We start from the raw sequence: 23,461 nt of genomic DNA, 5'->3' as shown, positions 1-23,461 counted from the left end.
GAAACGTGATGTGAACAAAATCTTAAAATTGATACCAAAATTTGAAAATCGATAAATTTTTTTCTTTAAAATATCGGTCGGAAATTGAGATTCGACATCGATGACGATTGAGTAAAACTCAAAACAAAAACTTGAACAAAACCCTCAAATTTACGGGCATCAAATTCAATAGCTTTACGGCTTCAATTGGTGATAGAACGAGATAAAGATTAACGACAAATGTGGATATAAAGACAATAAGTCATGTGTTGTTGAAGATCTGCAAGACGAAGAATGAAACGAAAACGAGGTCACTCGAGTAAAATACACGTTTGCACTTCATTGTTGTGTAAAATATTCAGCGATTTCCATTTTAGTATTGTTCTATTTTTATTTTATCATTCCGTTCATATTAATTTTTGGTGAAATAAACAAGATAGTAACATTTTATACAGTTTCTTTTAGATAGATGTTGACATTTCAGCAAACGCATATGAAATTACATTTTTCGTACCATAAACAAATCAATTGGACATGAAGTATGATTATTATAATATGATAACTACATGACCTTGATATTTCGTGGTTTAAACAAATAGTTCGTCGTATTTCGACATTGCACAACCGGATTGACCAATAGAGTCATCAAAGACACGTCGTTTGCCTAACTTTTTGTTCGTCATATAATCTTCAAAACCATCGTTTTTTGGTTCGATAAAGACTTTCAATATAGAGGTTTCGTATTCAAGTAGTCTCGTTATTAATGCATGTGTCCTAAATAATGTTTAAAACGGGTTTTTAAAATACAACCATCAACACACAGTAATAATCCATTTTGCAATTTATTTACACAATGCACAAAAAGGATGGGGTTTTTAATCCTTAAACGTCGAGATATGGGTCTAAAATAACATTTTTTAAACACAAATTAAACAGCGAAGTTACCACAAGAAGCAGAAGCAGTAAGAAACAAGAAACAAACAAACGAAGGGAACACGATTATTAACAAAAGACCAAACAAAACCACAGAGCAACAGAAAACGAATCGACAACAACAAAAACACAGTTAATGACGTAGATATAATCGTCAAGGTTCAAAACTCAACTTTGTCTATCTTCCTTCTCTATTTGTTATCTATCCTAGAAGTCTATTAAAATATAAAACATATATAGATTAATATAATATTTAAATATTGTTTTAAATATAAAATAACAAATTATTCTAATTACATATTAATTAATCACCCTCAAGCTATATAATCTTGTATGTCATAGTTGAAACTGTATTGCCTCTAGAATACAATCAAGAGACGCCTAATTGTCCACGTTCAATAAGTAAAAATTCTACACCGGCGATGGTTACCGATATATATATATATATATATATATATATATATATATATATATGAAAATTATTGTTAAAATTTAGAATAAATTATGAAGAAATAACTTTCGCGGTTAGTGCTCGTGTTTACCACGGGTTTTGTTTGTTGATAATTGTTGTCGTTGAATATTTGATTTTTAGTAGTGTAAACCATGTAAATGTTGTATCTTTTTGTGTGTATGTACGGGCTTATGTGTCTGACAGGACTAAATTTTAAGCTATTACTTTTTTAACGCCCCCGACCCTTTGTTCAAAATTCTTGCAATCATTTTTAGCCCCCGTGCCCCCGACTTCATTGTTTATCATCACATATCAATCTCGTGCATGACAAGATTAAGTCCCTACTAGGCTTCAAGAGGGATTTAAAATTGTGAACGACTTTCTAGCAATCATATTTTATTTGTAACAACCAATCATCATTTTTAGAAGAATAATTGGTTTTATATGTATTAAGAATATCGAAATAAAATACATTAAAACAAAATTGACTCTATAAGACGCCTAAAATGTCTAAGCGTTATAATAAAATACTTTATAAAACGTAAGTTACATATGACTAAACTATAAAATATCATATCTAAAAGTACAATACAATAAAATTGACTTTTAGGACGTTTTTGGATGCTTTAACAAGTACTTTAAAATGTTTTTAAATAAAGGGTTGTCAATTTTGAGAAGTGGCCTTATAAACTTATCTTTTCATATAACGCTTGTGCTTATTTGACAGTTTTCTAAGTAGTGTCGTATAAAATACTTAACATGATACTTTATCTTAAAAACGTCCTAAAAGAGTTTGTCGAACGTCTAAGAATGTTCTATAAACTTATTGTAACACTTAAGTCCTATAAAGTATTTTATTATTATTCTTATGGGCCGTTTACTAAACGCTTACCTGATAAGTACTTACCGCGTATTTTTCCTCATCGGATGAACATGGCAAGGGCTTAGAATCTTACCCTGTAAGAGCGACGATAAGGATGGAGAGTCTTACTCGGTAAGTGAGGGTGACGACTCTTACCCGGTAAGTGAGGGTGACGACTCTTACCCGAGTAAGCGTTTACCAAGTAAATTGTTGCATAAGATACGTTTTGATGTACTACAATCTTACCCAATAAAATAAATTATAGTGTTGACTCATAACTTTAAGCACTTACCTGGTAAACATTTAGGTAAACGACCCCTTAGACATTTTAGACATCCTATAAAAACTATTTTTTGGTAGTAATATATTGAATAAAACTAGTTTTATATTTACAATGTGTTCAATTCTTTAAATCCAAACAACCGTACTTTTGTAAAAAGCAATGATTAATTAAAGTGTGAAGACAAAGTTTGATCAAAATCCTTATAATCATACTTTTAATTCATATATTCAGAATTATGTGACCCATAAAGTCGAATGTAAAGTGAGTGATTTGTTGACTAAAATATATATCGTGTCACATTCTTATAAAGTGACCAATATTATTCCTTAGAAATAAATAAATATTCATTCATATTAAGTGGAAACAAATTAATATTTGTTTAGATCAACGGTTTACGTTCGTTGGTTTAATTTGATTGAGACTGTAAGGGAAAAAAAACTACGACACTCGTAAAGGTATTATTATTGTGATTTGATGTGTGGTATCGTAAGACGTCATTAGTGGAAACTTGATATGTCATGATAATAGGATAGCAAAATGTAAGTTATAAGTTTCAATGGTTAATTTATTGCAATTTGACGCAAACTATCTGCGAACTAATAAATTCAAACCATGAGCTTCCAAATTTAAGTTGATTCCGCTGCATATAATTTACGGTTTGCACTTTACACCCCCTAATTTTTGATCTTTAATTTTATTATTTAATCGATTGGTTCTGTTTTTGGTTATATGATTCATTTTTTGAAACTATTATATATTAAAAAGAGTTATGCAACAGAATACATGTATTTATTTTTCTACAAAATCAATAACCATATGGAAACTATCTTATTTTGAATGATTAAGTTCTTTAACTATTTTTTTTTATTGGAAAAACCAATAAACTTTTTTATTATGAATGATTAAGGTGACGTTTGTTTTTTAAGATGTGTTATAAAGTTTGAAGTCTTATTTCAGTTCTGATTAATAAGAGGTGATGTTAAAATTCAAAATCTGAATCAATAAAACTATTTGTTTTTGTAAACTGATAAATGTATGAATTCGTTTAATTTGTCTATTTTACCCATCAAAAAATTATAATGTTGAGTTTACAGATAAATTTATACCGTTTTCACATATTTATTCATCATTATTACGAACTGTATAATTAGCATTCATTTAAACGAGATTATGTCACTAACGATATTTAAGACATTTAGATCATGTTAAAATACATTAATTGAGACATGTTAGGATGGATTTGGTAAGGATTGATTGAGATAAATGATGACAAAGATGGTTAATCGATTGAGAAACATTGTTACTAAGAGTTCGGAGAATAATAAAAGGCAAATAAAAAGTTGCCTCTTACCATATTAGAGAATAATAAGACATAGGTGCCTCTAAAAACTTGACAAAAACAAACAGTCAGAATGATTCAACATTTTAATGAATCAAATATAAGAGGCTGATAAGAACTTTTTTTGAAAAAACAAACAACTCCCAAGTCTGTAAACTATTTTTTTTAATGAAAAGACCATTAAACTTTCTTATCGGGAATGATTAAGTCTTTGAACTATTTTTTGAATGAAAAAACCATTAAACTTTCTCATTTTGAATGATTAAGTTCCTGAACGTTTTTTTTGAATAATATTAAACCATCGAACCTTTAGTAATTGGTAACTTATATCTTTTTAACCCAAAAAACTACTTGCAAGAGGTTATCATTCGATTCTCTCTCTTTTCATAGATAAAAAATACATAAAAAAGAGGGTGATCAATGACAGGAGCCAACAACTTGTTAGGCGATATGGAGAACAAATAACGTTGGAGCAACCTGGAGTGGCGTAGGGTTTGGCCACAATAAAACTAATTTAGGTTTGTTTTTAATTTAAAACATTCGTACTTAGTTACATATGACATTTTTTTTAAAACTTAGGTAATCAATTTTAGAAGTTCAATGATTTATTTATTAAAAAAATATTTATGGACTTAATCATTCAATTGAGAAAATTTAATGGTTGTCATTCAAAAAAATAATTTAGAGATTTAATCATTCAAAATAAGAAAATTTGTTAGTTTTTTCATTCGATCTCTCTCTCTCTCTCTCTCTCTCTCTCTCTATATATATATATATATATATGGTCTGTTTATTAGCAATTTAATCAGTTTAATAAGACTTACATTCTATTAAGTCTGTTGTACATAACTGTTTAATAGTTATTTAATGATACGACTTATTTATTATTCTTTTTGTGAAAGTTTTATATAGAAGCCCAAGCTTTTTTTCTAAATCGTCACTTTCAAATAAAAATTCATTCCATTTATGAAAAACCATCTCATAGAAAAATTTCTCAATCTATAGAGACATTAATTTACATGTATGGTTTTATTCACGTAGAGCTCGATGAAAAATCAACCAAATAACCCCTCGTGCATAAACGAAGTATGGAGATAACAATTCTTTCTTCTAGATTTCATTGGAATACTTTTGGATTTGAAATCATCCAAATTCCATCTATTAATACATAGTTTAAATAATCACATACATTTTTTTTATGTAAAAAATAAACAAATTTAACAAGAAAATCTTAAACCCTTGGAATGCACACAAGTGATGCCTTCACCATCGAGTTGGCTTGGTTTTGACCGTTACAACTCAGGTCTCTAATCAACCTGCTCAAACCTTTTCCATGGCGGAAACCACCACTTTCCTTCTCTCCGCCGCCCTGCGCCCCTGCTTCCAACCGGTTTTTCTGGCGCTGGTTTGATTGCCGGCTTCTAATGGCACTCAACTCCATCTCCCTCGGAATCCCAGCCAATCCAACCCCGTAATTATACCACCTTGACTTCTTCGATCCCGACGCCGGAAACACCCTTTTCGTTTCGTGCTCGCCACCATGATTTCTCCCCTTGTTCATCGACCTGAACTTGGCAAATTCCCTGTTCCTGCCAGCAGTTTCAGAATTCAGATCAACTTTTTTGCTTCCATGATCGCGTTTCTTGAATTCTTGGGTGTTCCTTGAGATGGGTTGCTTAGAAGGAATCAAATTTCCACAAAAAACGATGTCTTTGGGCGGAAAAAAGTGTGAACCTTCATCGTTCTTCACCCATTCTTCAATGAAAAACTCAAAGCTTTCGTCGCCTTTCATGGTGTCTTCCGAATCACTGGTTTCGTAAACTGTATCATCTCCGTAAACGGGAAGATCGCAGAGAGAAACAGTCTCTCCTGATTCATCATCAAGGCTATCTTGCATGGTGTCATTAGGATTTGGATCTTGCTCTAACAATGGTTCTTCGAAACAAGAAGGATGGTTTTTAGTAGCCATGGTTATGGAAACTTGAAAAGAGATGAATTGGGGGGTTTTGTTCATAGATTTGAGCATTATCTAAGGTTGCTGTGCGTGAATAGGTATATAAAGGAAAGGAAGGTTGGTTTTACTTTTCATGGTAGTGGAGTAGTTTTGTTTGTATGTGGCTTCTAGAAAATTGATTAGTAGCCTCTTTAATGAGTGGTGTAGAATCCATTCATTAATTATGTATGAAAAAGGTGCATATTAAATAGCATGGAATAGTCTTTCAACTCTTTAAGTTGATATATTTGCTAGGAATTTCATGTACTTTTGGTTTTAATTTTAAATTGAAAAACTAAATTACCGTCCAAAATCTTGGTTTTGGTCTTTAAACTTTATTTATTACATGGATGACCCTGTTGTGGTAAACAATTTTTCTTGGTTTTGATCTCTCGACAAACGGCCAACCAATTAGAGACGTTATAAAAATGTGATGGAAGTTTCGTCCTTTGGCCATTTTGCGACAATTTTGGAAAGGGATATATAAAGATAAAAGTGAATGGGTTGTTTGTGTAATTAATGAAAAATGAAGAACAACGACCACTCGCCTTCCCCCTCTCCTTATCAAGCAACACCACTCCCCTCCCCCCCACTGCGCATTCTTCGACGACCCCTTTCTGTCGGCTTAAACCCCCTCACCCTTGTCGCCACCGACGTAGCCTAATAGGAGACCTATTCCCCTCCCGGCTAAATCACTGCGTCATTGTTGAACCTTCCCCCTAGTTCGACGTCCAAACCCATAATCCCAACAAACAATGAACCACAATCCCAATATCTATGAACGAAATCGAAAATTTTTAATGTAATATCACAAGGTCATCCATGTAATAAATGAAGTTTAAGAACCAAAACCACTTGACACACAACAGGGACCAAAACCATTATTTACTTTTTCTAATCACCAATGTAGTAATTTAATTAAACTTTTCCAACTATCATATTTTAGAGTTTTCGATTTTATTTTCAAATATATATATATATATATTATATATATATATATTATATATATATATATATATTATATATATATATATATATATCTTTGCTACGAGGGTTTTTATATTTCAGAAATATACGTTTGACTTAATTATGTTTTGCAGTTTTGGTGGATAAACCACATTTTTAAAATAAAACAAGTTGATATAAATTTAAGAGAAATACTATCTTGGAAGTTAAATGGTTCGAAGAAAATAATTCTTATGTAGAAAGTCATTTTAAATACCTTTATCAAAGGTAAATTACGACTTTCATCCTCGTAGTTTGTTGTTTATTCTTATTTTTGTCCTTGGTCTTTAAAACTTGCTATTCTGCTCGTATAGTTTTGATTTTGTTTCTCTTTCACTACAGATGTTAAATATCACTCGTTAAGTCAAGGGCATGTGTCTTTATTTCCACTCTTTATCTTAATTCTATGATTAATAATTGATAATAGTATATCCAATTTATGATAGTGGCTTTTGGGTTTAAAGACGGGAGAAGGCTTCCAACAATGATTCTGCCTCTACTCTTTGTGCAAAGAAATGACTTTGACTTCTAACAATGGTTTTGCTTATATGAACAGAGATCGTTTTAGGTTGTCAAATGCCAAATAGACTTTCAAGTAATAACAACCTTGAATTGCGGTATTTTCATTTCTTTTTTACACCAAAATGGCACAAGCAGTATTTTCTTTGTATGGTGAATTGAGGCGTCTTACACGGGACAAAAATGGGAACCGCATGAAACTTGCCAAGTATGTGTTTCGGCATTTGGAAGGGGATAAGGATGAATGGTGGCAAGATTTCTCTGTCTTTGCTACAGACGACCCTTCTAAAGACTTTCAATCAAGAACACATAGAGGTAGAAGATAAATAAATATACACAATTCTGCGTATAATAGAGTTTCAAGAACACAGGTAGGTAGTAGTAGCAGATAAGTTTGGTAACTTGATAAATATACACACTTCTGTATATAATGGTGACAAGATTTATCTGTTTCAAATGGTCATCGCTACTATTTGTTGTTTCTAGATAACTATACTCAATTTGTATGGATCTTTCTACTAGCTAAAAAAGCTCAAATTTTTTAAGTTTTCAAACGATTTTGTGCCCATGTTCATACCCGATTTGAGAGAACTATTAAGTCTTTCCAATGCGACAATGGCTTCCGTTAAACATCTCAAATGATTGTCGTCCCTCCTTCTCCATCTCCGCCACCAAGGGAAAAATCAAACTTCTCCATGGCATCAATTTGTTTTTGTAGATGTCAATTATGGGGGTGGGTGCAGAAGATCGAACAACACGGGGGTGGTGGGGTGATGTAGTTTTGGGGACGAAAATACGAAACCAATTGTAAACTACGGTGATGGAAAATGTGATCTTTAAAAATCAAGGATGAAAATAGACATAACCAATAAACCATAAGTATGAAAATGATAATTTACTTTTTATTCCATTATTGTACTTTTTTTTTCTAAGATGTTTCTAGAATACCCTTTGTCGTATGTAGATCGATAATATGACCAATGGAATTTTATGGATTCTTGACAAGAATAACCCACCAAATTGCAGAATTACGTTTTTAACCCTAAAATTTAAAAGTTTAAAAATATAACCTCGTTTACACCATTAGCATATCCCAGTACGTACAGGGATTAACGTGCAAAAAAAATTATGACACCGATGTGACCGAGCCTTGACGATGTTTCCGACCTTTGACCACACTCTTACGCACCGACCGGTGCACGGTGCATAAGGCCCCGCCTGCTTGAATTTTTTTTCTCACTTTTGCTCATTCCTAATACAAATCATTATTCAATTTTGTCAGAAACCCAATTTTATGGGTTTGATTCATAATTGTTTACAAAAGAATGACATACGATCATGTATTTAATTATTTGATTTTGTGGGGATTGAAGAAATTGTCAATAAAAATCACATTTTATGAAATTTAGAAGGAAAAAAAAACAGACGTTTCATCCGCTTGGTTGCCACAAAATGAAATGAATTATTGTGATTCCTGTATGTAATTTGTGGATGTATTTTTGGAATTTAAATGTAAATAGAGACAACTATCCAATTATCTTTCATCCAGATTATTTGATTTATTTATATAAAAATTAATAATAAAAATAAAAAACAAGACTATAAATTATCTTTTTTTTAGAGGGAGATTATTAATTATCTTAAGAAAAATAAAACCATTAATTACAAAAAAACAATAATGACAATAATGGAATTAATATGATATAATAATAAGGTTACTGTTAATACAAAAAAAATTATGATAAATAAATATAAAAAATAGGATAACATAAAATAATAATTATTATGAAATACTATAAGACTTTTGTTATTATAATAATATTATTTGTTAAACTGACACCGAAGAAAAATCCTCAATCTGAGTCACGCTACTAAAAGTATTCTAGAAACAATCAGGACCTTGGTATTGAGGTGCAAGTGCTCTTGTTCTATCGAATCTCTAACCATTTAATTAAAACGGTTTGGATGTTCTTGGTCTCATGGTTGCTCAAATGCACATAAAAAACCTGCTAGAGCAAATTCAGCGCTCAAATGAGCAAATTAAAAATGTAATTGGGATACACTTGTGTTTGTGAACATGTGTGTAAGTCCTTAAATGTACAAACCTGATAGAACGTCGTACCGTTAATTACGGTTGCTCTTATTCACCATTCGCACTTTTTTAATATAGATGTTGCTTCGAACTTAGATCGTGTGGAGCGGTTGGTTTTCATCTAGTAACCCTCTTCAAGACATTTTAATCCTAGGGCTAGTTTCAAGTCTTCTTTACTCTTGAAAATTTGACAAACTTTCACTCATTTAGAACGTTGATATTTGAAGACTGGTTCTTTAGGCTTCACAATAGGAACTGACGTTGGTAATGGGGGAGGCATTCCCCAAAATATATTGCAACCCACCAGAGCACTAATATTACCTCTATCAAGACCTTCTTTATCTTCCTCCTTCGCTTCTTCTTTATCTTTCATATCAGATTCTCCATCACTACTATCTGATTGTAACCCATATATTCATTTGTATTGGGATAGTACAAACAATCCCAGAAGACAGCCCCAAAATAAAGATCAAGATCAACCTTATATTTCTTAGATGCATTTTCAGTGTCATCTAAATTGACTTCATATTATTCGGCAGAAATTTCTAAAATACGAATGCTATAATCAGATAGTAGATCTTGGTATTGGTATGTCGGACAATTTTGTATGACTTATATGGAGTGTTGTACAACTGATATGAAGTTTCATACGCCCCATGGCTTTGAAACAGGTGATACTGAGATTGGTATGTTTCAAAGGGGGTTGAAACGGTTGATATTGAGTTTGTTACGAATGATATGGAGTGCTAGGAGTTGTATCATCACTTTGGAATGATTGATATGGAATGAGTGAAAGTATGGTTTGGCTGTAACCCGGCTCACAATGGTTTGGCACATATGGAACGATTGAAAATATATATTAAGGGTGCTCGACCCTACACATAGTGGCTGGAACAATCTCTTGGTTTGAAGTCGATTGATTGTTTTCAACACCACGATCACAAACATACAATCTTAGGGCTTGCGGCGAGATATCCACACCAATAGCCAAAAAATGTCTCGTATCATCGGTGTCAAATAACTCGACAATCGAACTAGATGACAAAGATTTATATGTTAACTTAAAACGGTTTGAAAAATCAGGTAAGTTTAATTTTATAGCAAAATGATTGACCAAACCTGAAAATGTTAAATGTATCGACAACAATACAACATCTTTTTACATTTCTGGAATATAATTTACCACGTCGTTGACTAACTGCCACGAACCTCCACCAAAAACACATATCCTAACTTTCTTAATCATATATATTGTTCTTTGAGAATTTGAAGAAGATAATTTTCTTTTGTAAACACTGGATTAGTACGTATATGTCAATAAATTATATATAAAAAACTCAAATATATAATGTGTGAGAGGGAGAAAAAAACAAAAAAAAACATGGGCTGGTGGGGCCCTTACGCACCGCGCACCAACTAGTGGGTAAGGGTAGGACCTATCGAGCCATGTATCGGTCACGTCCATGTCAAATCGATGTCGTAATTTTTTTTTCACACAATAGTCTCTGTATGCACCGGGATATACTAACGGTGTAAATGAGGGTTATATTTTAAAATTTTAAATTTTAGGATCAAAAACATAATTTTAAAATTTTGGTGGATTATTCTTGTCAGAAACCCAACTTTATGGGTTTAATTCATAATTGTTTAAAAAGAATGACATACGATCATGTATTTAATTGGCATTTTATTTTGTTGGGACTGAAGAAATTGTCAATAAAAAATCACATTTTATGAAATTTAGAAAAGTTTCATCCGATTGATTGCCACAAAATAAAATGAATTATTTTTTGAATTTAAATGTAAATAAAGACAACTATCCAATTATCTTTTATCCAGATTATTTGATTTATTTATATAAAAATTAATAATAATAATAATAATAAAACAAGACTATAAATTTTTTATGAAAAATAAAACCATTAATTACAAAAAAACAATAATGACAATAATGGAATTAATATGATATAATAATAAGGTTACTGTTAATACAAAAAAAATTATGATAAATAAATATAAAAATAGGATAATATAAAATAATAATTATTATGAAATACTATAAGACTTTTCTAACTATAATAATATTATTTGTTAAATTGACACCCAAGAAAAATCCTCAATCTGAGTCATGCTACTAAGAGTATTCTAGAAATAGTCAGTAACCTTGGTTTTGAGGTGAAAGTGCTCTTGTTCTGTTGGATCTCAAACCGTTTAATTAAAACGGTTTGGATGTTCTTGGTCTGATTGGTAGAACTCAATATTTTAATGGTGTGATGTTTGTCTTCGGCTCCTCTACTGGTGGATGCGGTATTCTCATTGTTGATTTACAGTTATTATCGTTGTCGGTTTTCTCAAACTGATTGTGTCTTTTCCCCATTGTGGGTGATTGGTTTTCAAGAGAATAAGCCTTGGCGTGCGACTTCTTTTGGTCTCAGTTGTTGTCTTCTCTGTTGTTCTCCTGTAGCAAAAGGTGGTGCGCTTTTGGGCGATGGTTCGTCTCTTTGGTTTCTAATAGTTGGTTCTTTTCTTGGTGATAATTGATGCTAGTTAGTCTCTCTATGTTGCTTGGGTTATGTGGATTTCGTTTTCTTGTGTATGTTGTTTCTTTTCTAGCTTTAGTGGTTTTTTTTCGCTCGGGAGGTTGGGTTTTTGGGTTGATTCTACACCTTGCAGAAACTTATTAACTTTAGATCCCAATGTATTCCCTGGAGATGCATGCAATTTGATTATATAGACACCCATGATTATCAAAGTATATTTGATAATATCATTTTTAATTTTAAAAATCATAAAAATATCTACCATTCAGCTTCTTTTTTCCTAAAACGTTAAATAAGAACTCAAACTCACAACAAGATGGTTACAAAACTTAATCGATACAATTGGATCAAAAGAGTTCTAATATCATATATCTAGTAGTTAATGGAAAAAACAACTCTTAGGAGCCGTTTACTCAAATGTTTATCCGATAAGTATTTACCTATAAGAGTCAACACCATAATTTATTTTTTTGGATAAAATTATAGTACATCAAAATGATATAGTATGCAAAGATTTACCCTGTAAGCGCCTGCCCGGGTAAGAGTCGTCACTCTCACTTACTGTATAAGACTCTCCATTCTTTCACCACTCTAACCGGGTAAGATTCTCCATCATTTTACCACTCTAACCGGGTAAGATTCTAAACCCTTACCATGTTCATTTTTGTAAAAAAAAAAATTACCCGGTAAGCACTTACTGGATAAGCGTTTATTAAACGGCCCCTTAGTATTTATATGGAAGTCTTCATGAAATCAAGTGAAATAAGCATGTTTTTACAAGACCACATAAATAACATTGGTTTTTTTTGCCGTAAAACATTGTGAATGTTTGATATTTTTTATATCATCATAATGTTTTGCTATAAAATTACAGTGTTATTTTGTAGTATTACAAAACCATGTATGTCTCTTATGAACCAACCCTTTGTATAGAAAGTGGCTTATATATTGTTTTTTAGTCCCACAAAATGTTTATTACCAAATCCATGTTTCTAGATTACATTTGTCTTTTTCTTAAAAAACAAAATGTTACTCATTTTTATTTACATATTTCAACGAACCTATGACTCGTCACTTATTTGAACCATCACAGAATAAATTAACCATATCAAATTTCTTTAATTGAACTGATATTTCACAAATCTAATCATGCTTCGTTTATTAAATAACGTTTTTCGGTAAGAGTCATAATTCTCACTTACTTTGTTGGATAACATTATCGGTCATCAAAATAGATTGTTTATAAGGATCTCTTACCCTGTAAAAACCTCGGTTGTTACCATACGACATACTTTACCTTTTTTATTCCCCATCTAAATTACCATTAGTTATAAATTATGCATTAATTAATCAATTTAGCGTAAACTTCACTTTTGATCCCTACTCTTTTTTATTTTTCTAGTTTTGGTTCCTAAAGTTTTTTAATACAAATTTACCATCACCGTTTGTATATTTGTCCCGTTTTAGTCTCTCCTACTAACGATTGTTAAAAGAAACCATTAAATCAAGGGTATTTACGACTTCTCCCAATTTCCTTCCATTTTAAGATTAAGCTTTTTTGAATTTTGACTTCTTTTGTTTTTGTTTTCTTACGATATATATCAAAACACACACACACACACACAACCATCTCCATTATCCTTTGCGGGGAACCTCTTTCTCAGCAGGGACCCCTTGCCCCTCTATTTCCGACGTGCTTTCCAACATCAACCACCATTTCTATCGCTTTTCCTCACTCCACTTAACACCAACCTCCACCCCTTTGTGTTTTAAGTCTGTGTATGTCATGGTCATTTTCTTAATGTATTAACCAAGATTCTCCTCTTTTTTTTCCCCAGTGATTTTGTTACAAGTCTTTGTTCCATAACCCCCTGATTCCAGCTTTTGTGTTCATCTTCCATGGATATGGCAATCGCCACAAATAGGAACGAAACAGAAACCACAAATCAACAATGGCAAAACTCAAACAGATCAATATAAAAAAAATATTAAAGTTAAATTTATTTTGTGAAATAATAAACGAAATTTCAAAATGAAGATTAAATCCCTATACAACGGGAATTAGATAAGGAATATAAATTAAATTGGGTCATTACACATGAATTTAGAGTCTACTTTATCTTAACAACTTAAATCAGGTTTGACTTTGATCAGAAGCTCCTGTTAATTTTTTTAATAAACAAGACATAATCATATAAAAGATTAATTTCATGTATCAAATTATAATTATAAAAAGTTTCGGTACTGTTGAGATGGGAGACCTCGTCTACCTCTTTTATTGGATATGGAAAAGTACTTCTACACGGCTACATCATTCAACAATGAAGATGCATATCTTTTTTGAATTGTGTTGTACAAATATGCAAAGTTCGCTTTTAAACGAAGATTTCAAGACTTTATTTATAAGTTTATCTTTCTGTTTTTAATTATTATTTTTTGATAAGAACAAAACTAAAAAAAAAAAGAAGAAGAAGCCAATTATAACATGAACTAAATAAATAATATAAGAAAAGTATTTGTCAAAATAAAAAATTCAAATTATAATGATATTTCACCAAGGGCTTGCTTGTCAAAAACACTATGACAACATAAAACAATCGAGTTTCATCCAAAACCATCGTCCTACCACCATAGATTTGCTATACTTACAAAACGGACCCTTCATCTTTGAGAAACAACATTCAGCCCCTTTGACTATCAACCAATTATATTCGACTTTTTATATTTCCATTAAAATATCCCTTTTTACAATGAAATATAATTGTTCGGTAATTGTTTACAATGAAATTATGGTGTTAAATGGTTAAGGGAGACTCAAAATGCAAAATCATTTAAATTATTTTAAAATTATTAAGAGACAGATTTTTTTTTTGCCAAACAATATTCACCTCTTAACATTCAGATGTTGTCTCTTAATGGAACTATTAAGAGCTAAATAAACAACCATTTATTTCTCTTTTTCAACATTTGTTTCTATTTAGGCCTTTCCAAATTAACATTAACCCCACTTATTTTAACATATAAATTTTATTTCCGAATTGTAGCAAGGGTTTTTTTTATATATATATAATTATTATATTGCTATGATAATGATGAAATTATATGAAGTTCAAGTGATGCCTAATTTGTCCTTTTTTTCTAGAAACAATTTTTACCTTCAAATGAAAGCATATTTAGTTTGTTCAGCAATTCTTATCATTGCAACAATAATAATATGTTCTTGACACTTGGTGGTTCTATACAGTCTTATCAAATCTTTCGTGTTTATCTTTGAACTCTATATTTTGATGATTTGTTCGACTTGAATTTGCCTTTTCCAAATGCATATTACGTCTACGCTTACAATTGTTGTAGCTTCTGCATCAGCAGGCAATACAATCCTCATCAGTGTTGATTGGAACAACTGTGCTCAAAAACCTTGTGTCAGATACGAAACCTTCGTTGCTATGGCTTTTGTTGTATCTTATGTTGATAAAAAACTGTATAGTGTTTGTGCTCTTATGTAAATAGGTGAGAAACATATTTTGTTGTCTGTTTTAAATTATTACGTATCATATTCCTATGTTTTCTATACAAGTGTATGATTACAAATTATTGCACTTTTTATTTACGCAACGACAATTTCTTTATTTCTTAAATTATTTTTACTCTTAATGTACATTTTTTTAAATATTATGTTACATTATAACGGTATTATTACTACTACTATAGTTTTCCATTTTCTGTTATAAATTTGGAGTCCTTGACCAAAATAATGAGCCCAAAGACCATCAATCCTTAGCCCATTATGGTTGCCATTTTTGGTCCTTTCTGGTGTAACCACTTTTGAATTAACGAACAAATAAAGAGTATTTCTGCAGGCGATTAAAATTTTGAAAATGTACAGATAGTTTCACTTGAGAGAAATAAAAATACACGTGGCAATTGGGTAACTATGAATAACCTAAAACAAAAGTGTTTACATTTTTGGTAAATTTTAATATTTTGATTGATATTAAAAAAATCTGTTAAGAATGTCATACTGATAAATTAGTTTGAATTTAAGATAATTTATGTGAAAAACTAAGGGTCGATTAATGTCTAAAGACGTTTTTTATGAAAAAATCACGTTCATCATATCGAATGAAAACTTTTGTCAGATTTATGTAACATCATGTGTTGGAAAAAGATTTAAAAGAATTCAAATGGAAGTATTATCCATAAATACAAGTAATTTGCAGTTGTACACATACAAGTTCTCATTTGGTTTTTTAATTTTACGTGTTGTTTTTCAAATATAAACTTTATAAAACTGGTATGAAAATCAAATCTTATTGCTTTAAAAGAATCTAAGAATCCGTTCAAACTGTTAGACTAAGATGATCCAATGGATGTGATTAAAAAGATGGTTATAACTATTTTTCTTGAGAATAAGAATATTTTCCTTTAATTTTTAAATTGAAAATCAACGGAAAAACAAAAAAGTTTGGAATAAAACAAATCACACCAAAAAAAATCAGTTTATTATATGTAGTTTAACATCCATTTTAATATATTCTTTTATCTGTTTTTTTATAGTTCTCTATTTAGTTTTTTTTTAAGATTATTTTTTGGATCTTTTCCCAAGTTATTATATTTCGTTATCATGTTTGGTTAGTCGATTGTGGGTAAAATTTTGTTTTTATTCTTATGTCCTTAGTTTCTTTAGTCATTTTTTAATGGTTTCTTTAATAGTCTGGTTCGTTTTAATGAAATCTTCCACTCTTTTTTTAACAGTCATTCTTTCTGTATATTGTTACTGCTAGTTCTTATAATTATGTTACAATGATAACGTTGGTTGATTATTTTGTTAAATATATCTCAATTTCTTGTTTTTATAGTTTAATATATGTTCAAATCAATTCATCTAGAAGAAAAGTACTTAAATTAAGTAATATCTTTACTATTCAGTTAACCGATATGATAAAAAATAATCGAAAATCGAAATTTATCTTATTGGGTTAATCGAACCGTTTAACTCGCAAACCAAACAACCTGAAATCGTTTTGGTTTGGATGAGGACCCGTAGTCACGTAAGTTTTTGGATCGTGGATGGATCAAACATGAAGTAGTTATACATAATATATATATATATATATATATAAAGTTAAATACCTATAGATAATCTTTATCTACAAATAACGTTGTTTTATAATACGTGTTAGTAATAATTAATCAACAACGGGCATTTGGTCTAGTGGTATGATTCTCGCTTAGGGTGCGAGAGGTCCCGAGTTCAATTCTCGGAATGCCCCTATATTTTTTGTCTTTTTAATTTTTTTCCACTTTTGACCCTTGTATTTGTTATACATTCCATAAATGACCCCTCTTCTGTACTACAATCTGCAGTTTATACCCCTTGATGCTCAAAATAAAAAACACAGAAACCGTAAGCTTAGCTACATTCATGATTAATCGACTTCTTTTTTCAAAAGAGAATTGCTATTTTTTGTCAAAATATCATATATAATTTTAATTATTGTAAATTTTAAGTTAAAATGAAATATAAGTTATCTATAACATTATATGTGATTTTTGTAAATGAGTTCTACTACATATTACATGTGGTTTTTTTTTAAGTATTTAATTAAATCCCATGTGATTAGCACAAAAAATGAAAAAAAAAAAAGTGAACTAAAAATTGTGAATCGGATGTTATTTTAATGAAAATTATTTTTAAATTAAAAAATAAAAATTAAATAGGCTTACTTCAAATGCATTAAATAGAATACGGAGATACCGTGTCTCAAAATACGGCTCTAAAATACTAGTATGTCTACATTAGTCATCAAAAGTAACAAAAGTATGATTTAATGAATTATCTTTAATATTATCATCTACGTAGCTCTCATCCAAACATCTCTGCTAATTCATGTACCTCCCGAGGACAAGAAAAATCTCGGCTGAGCTTAATGCTCAATGAACGGATAATAATATAACTAAACAATGAATGTGAGATAGCAAGTTCAAAAGCAATTTATAAAGACAAGTGATAATTCAAAAGAAAGTCAAATGCCCCAAAAGCATATCAAGGATCCGAAGACCAAACTGCATCATGAGGATGCGTTGTTCCCAAAAGATGACCATTTCATTCAGGCACAAGTGAGGAAATGGGTGTGAGCACAACACAACAATCCTCTCCGTGGATTTAACCACGACCACAATTCATTATCCGATAACGGTTCCTAAGATCGATCCATACGCCCTCTATTCGACCGGTACATAACTAAGTTCACCTTTAAGAACTATAAAAATGAGGACGCCATGATCGTTTTAGTCACCATGGAAACATCTCAATACTGGTGCTCCAGTTATTGAGTCTAAGTAAAATGTTTCACAAATGAAGCAATAAAACAAGTCAAGTGATCAAAATGATCCATATTCCGAATAAGAATATAAGTCGTAGTTCAAAAGGAAACAAAGTTCAATAACATTTGATAAACATAAAGGAAATTCAAAACAAATTATTCGGAACTTATCACAGATTATCTGGATTAGAAAGCCTTACGCAAATGACTATTCTCATGTCAAGTGAGATATGAAATCCGTACTTTAACCGAATTTGACAATTAACGCACGATCAAACGGAAATTCACGATCGAGTTTGATTTGCCCGCGTGCCTAACGAATGTATAAACGGGTTACAATTTATAACACATAGAAACCGTAATATAACTATTATAATAAAATTACTTAGGTCTTAATGTATTTAAACATCGTAGACTTCAAGAATGACAGCCGGATACAATTGAAAACTCAACGTAAAAACTTAACCTTATTTTCTTTCGTCCCTGTTATTTCTAAGCATTTTTACCCTATTTAGAGACCAATCCAGATTATATTTTCTAAATGAAAATTGTAGATTGGTAACATACGAGTCTATTGCTTTTGAAATCATCTCTTTTGGATCATCCATCTATTTTATATGAATTTTACAAAACTACAAATTAATCCCGAATACAGTGTAAACAGCCCAAAAAATACACTGTTTCGAGCCACCTAGAGTCATAACTGGATTTTTGACTCTCATAAAAGTTGTAGTATGCAGTAAGATCTTTCTGACTGCAAAATATGAGCTTATTTCGATATACGGTTTGTGAGTTATACACTGCCAAAATACAAAAGTTGTATTGTCGGTAAAATTCGATTCCGTAATTTCCGACTAACTTTTATGATCCAACTTCCATGATTCGCTACATTTACATGCTATAAATATACTTCAACATACTAAACAGTAAAACAAGTCCAATGGTCACTAACCTAATCTTAATCATGCATTTTTACTATTTTCGACATTTAACCGAACAAATGGTGTACGGTTAAACGTATAACCACAATCTAACCATATTGAAACTATAATATACCATTTTCATTTCTATATCCATTTAACCACTTCTAGCATTTTAAGCATCAAATATATCATGATTTTGACAACATCAATCCGTAAACCTAGACATAAACACAGTTTATAAACCGATCTTAATAACCCTAACATAAACACCTTAATAAAATTGAATGAAATTTATACTTTTAAGAAGGGTTCCGAGAGTGGATTCCGAATATATATTTGTTACTTCGATTCTCTTAATAACTTGACGTAAAATTTAGAGAGATACAAAAGTTTTAGAAAAAATTTAAAAAGAGATGAGAGTTTTAGAGAGAGAATTGAGACGAGAAGATGAGGCAAGGGAATTGGCGATTCATCACCGCCTCCCATATGCATATGTATATATATATAATTTTTTTTATTTTTTTATTTTCTTTTGTTATATATATATATATATATAATTCAACCATTTGGTGGTTTTGATCTTAAAAGTTAGATTCTCAACTTTATGTCAATATAAGTATAAATTCAATTTTTGACGTAAAATTCGTCTGAGGTACAAGTTGGTTAAACAAATGGTACAAATATATTATGCACAATTCTAACAAAAATTCACTTAACCCAATTTGTACGAGTTAACGGAACACGAATATTATAAATATGGTAAAAATATAAATTTATATAAATGTCTTACATAACTTCTATATAAAAAATTAGGTGGCGTTCGTTTTTTAAGAAGTGCTGAAATCTGAGTCTGATTTTACTTTTGATTTATAAGAAGTGATTCTGAAGTCTGAAATCTAGATCGGTAAAATTGTTTGTTTTTACATGTGAAATCTGAATCGGTCAAATTATTGCAAAAATATACAAGATAAATAGTTTTTATACAAAAGTATAAAAGATAAACAATTTTTGCTAACAAATCTCTTTCAGTCCTCAAAATAATTACCATTTGATAGAGAGCGGATTAGGATTAAGAGGTATTAAGAGATATGTTTACCACTTAAAATTTCAGATGACATTTAGAGCTTTTAAACTCTTATTTTAGAAATAAAACAAACGCTCTTAATATCTAAACGTCTAAACGAATCAGACTTCAGAGGTATTAAGAGGTAATTTAAAAAAAACAATCAGACCATTACTTTTATGTCTTTATTTGTTTTTGGAATTATTTATCTAAAACATTATTCAATGAATTGTGTGGTTCATACTCATTCTCTGGTTTTCTTATTTGGTTAACATTCTCATATGAACCATTATATACAGGGGTTGGTTCTTTGTTAACTCAATAAATGTGTTAACTTTGTGAACCAATCTTAACCATTCATCTTGGAACCTATGATTTACATCCATTATAGCATTTTTGTAACAAATTAAAAATGAATGTTTAATAAACATATGTGAACAATCATGAATACAGGAGAATTGTCGAAAAGATTATAGAAATTTATTTTAGCATTAATTATTTTTCCGGTAATTTGTCCATTTATTTGAAACCGACATCAATCTTTGATTGTTTAACTTATGAATTGTGCGTAACTTATGAATGGTGTGGACTAATGAACATTTGACATATATGAACAGTGTTCAATACATGACATTTGTCGCATATGAAATCATAAGCTTATGAACAATGTTCACAATAAAAATATGACATAAATGAAATGTTCATTAGTGAACAGATACTTGATTGAGTGCACGTTCATGCGTGTTGTCGGCTACTATGTTCATGTGTATCATCCATCTTTGTTATTCCATGGTATTGATCGCTAAGAAACTTAAAGAAAACTAATATAATTAAAATGTCTCAAATCATGGAATCATGTTTACATTGTAACATCATTTCAAGTCATAAAAAAAGAATAAAATAGAAAATTACCTAATTATCCTCAACCAGTGCCTACTTCCTTTGAAACAACTTTGTTTAAAATTAGTTTCTTATTGGTCTAAAGTAGTTTGTAGAGTTAACACCAACGTATTGTTAACAAAAAGTCCCCCTCTCCTCTCTCTCTCTCTCTCTCTGTCTCTCTCTCGCTATATATATATATATATATAAGGGTTGGTTCAAATGCTAATCAAGATTATCATGCTAACTTTGTTAACCGATCTTGACCGTTAATTTGCATAATAAACGGTTGTGATTTAATGATATTTAAAAATAATTATTAAATTAATATTTTCAATTAACATATATGAACAAAATATCAAAGAGTATTTAGGTACAAATAATATATATTTGATACACGAGTTGTCAGACATATGAAAAACTTGTGTATATCTTCAAACCACATCAAACAAAAAAGATTAGACTTATGAACAACATGTGAACCGTATGAACATCTTCTGTATATTCAGCAGCTAACTCTGCTGTATGTACATGAACATCTATGAACCAAAGCATCCATGGCTGTGTGTTTTCATACGTGTTCACATGTTTTCACATGTTCTGTGTGTGTGTGTATGTATTCATATGAACATCTAGTGACTTGAATATACATGAACACTTATGAATCACGACATTTAGGACTGTGCGATTTCTGATGTGTTCATATGTAAAATGTGAGAATTGTCGATTAAAATAAATGTGAATTATAGAACATGAACACGTGTGAAATCCCAATGTCAATATTGCATCATGATCAWTTGTGATATTTTCAAATTTGTAACTCCCAATTAATTATTTGGAAGTTACATAAATTGACAAATTACTTAAATACCCTTGTATTTAATATATGAGTTACATTTGAACAAAAAAAAAAGATGAAATATGATTGGTTGAAGTTGATTAACATAGTTAACACAGAAAAATTGGTTAGTATTTGAACCAAACTATATATATATATATATATATATATTTTTTTTTTTTTGGAATTATATACATGGCACACCTTCTTTTGAGAAATTTGTAATAATTGTAAGATACAATTTAGATCATAAAAAACTAGTTGAAAAAACAAAATCTAACATAAGCTAAAAAAGCCCCTTTTTCTCATGTCTATTATTTCTCTCTCCTATCATTTCTTTCTATAACATATACCTACCTATACACATAATTGAATATGCACATATGGTGAACGCATTGTTTGAAATATATTATAATTTGTAAACATATTGTGAATACACTCTAAATCTACGATATCTGACCAATTAAATCAATAAGACTAAATCTAAAGTCATCAGCTGTGAACACATAATGGACACCCTAATAAAAGAAATTTTCTTAAAATTGTTTACATAATGTGTTCATATTGTGTGCATATTTATATGCTTACGTATATGTTAACACGGAGATTAGGAGACGATAGAGAAAAAGATATGCATGTGATATTTCTTAAAAAATGCATTAATTTTTATTTAATAGACGATGATAATTATTTACTTAATTAATAATCTAATTATCTTAAATTATTGGCTTAAAATGGATTATTCCCCTCTCTAACTGTAATGAAATGACAAAATGCATGATATTCAATTCAATACCATATATAAACCAAACACTAAAACAAAATTTGGTTAACTGAACTAAACCATTCTAAATCCTTCAAGATTTTATCGGAATCTTGCAAACTAAAAATCCCCTTAGATTACAGTAGAAAGAGAAAATGGAAGGTTATTTTAGGAATAACATCTAAAACAAAAATAAAAACATGTCGTAAAAATGGGGAACATAACATTATTTTGATCTAAATAAACATATTAAGGGGGTGTATGAGATTGCTTATTTGAAATAACTTATGTTTTTCTACAAAAATGCTTATCAACTTATTATAAGTTAGAATGGTTTAACTGCTTCAAAAAACTTCTTATTACCTGTTTGACACCGATATAAATTGTTTATCCAAATACTCAAAAATGCTTATTACCGATACCATACCGTAATAAATCAATAAATTATTTTTATAAGCAATCCCAAACACCCTAACTCAAACTTTTGTAAAAACAAACATTTTTGGAAGAAATGATTTTTTTCCAAAAATGTTTTTTGATTGATTCGAAATTGCCGTGAAATACAAAAATCTGGATGTGAGTGACGACGCTATATAAACAACCAAAATAAAAATCTTCTACCGAAAAACCCTCGTTTGACGTCCGGCCATCGAGCTGCGGTAACGCTGCCACT

The 23,461-nt window shown here is 30.4% G+C and overlaps 1 non-coding gene across 1 annotated transcript; it reads left to right on the top strand.

Annotated features, from left to right (window-relative positions):
- The first annotated feature begins 17,197 nt into the window (after positions 1-17,197).
- On the top strand, positions 17,198-17,269 carry TRNAP-AGG. Its single transcript has one exon. It is a non-coding gene; the product is annotated as a tRNA-Pro (tRNA).
- Positions 17,270-23,461: the final 6,192 nt, after the last annotated feature.

Source organism: Cynara cardunculus (genome assembly GCF_001531365.2).
Source record: "Cynara cardunculus var. scolymus isolate 2C chromosome LG 13, CcrdV1, whole genome shotgun sequence".
NCBI classification, from domain to species: domain Eukaryota; kingdom Viridiplantae; phylum Streptophyta; class Magnoliopsida; order Asterales; family Asteraceae; genus Cynara; species Cynara cardunculus.
Note: the sequence above shows the minus strand (reverse complement) of the source record. Positions and strands in the feature narration are given on the sequence as shown.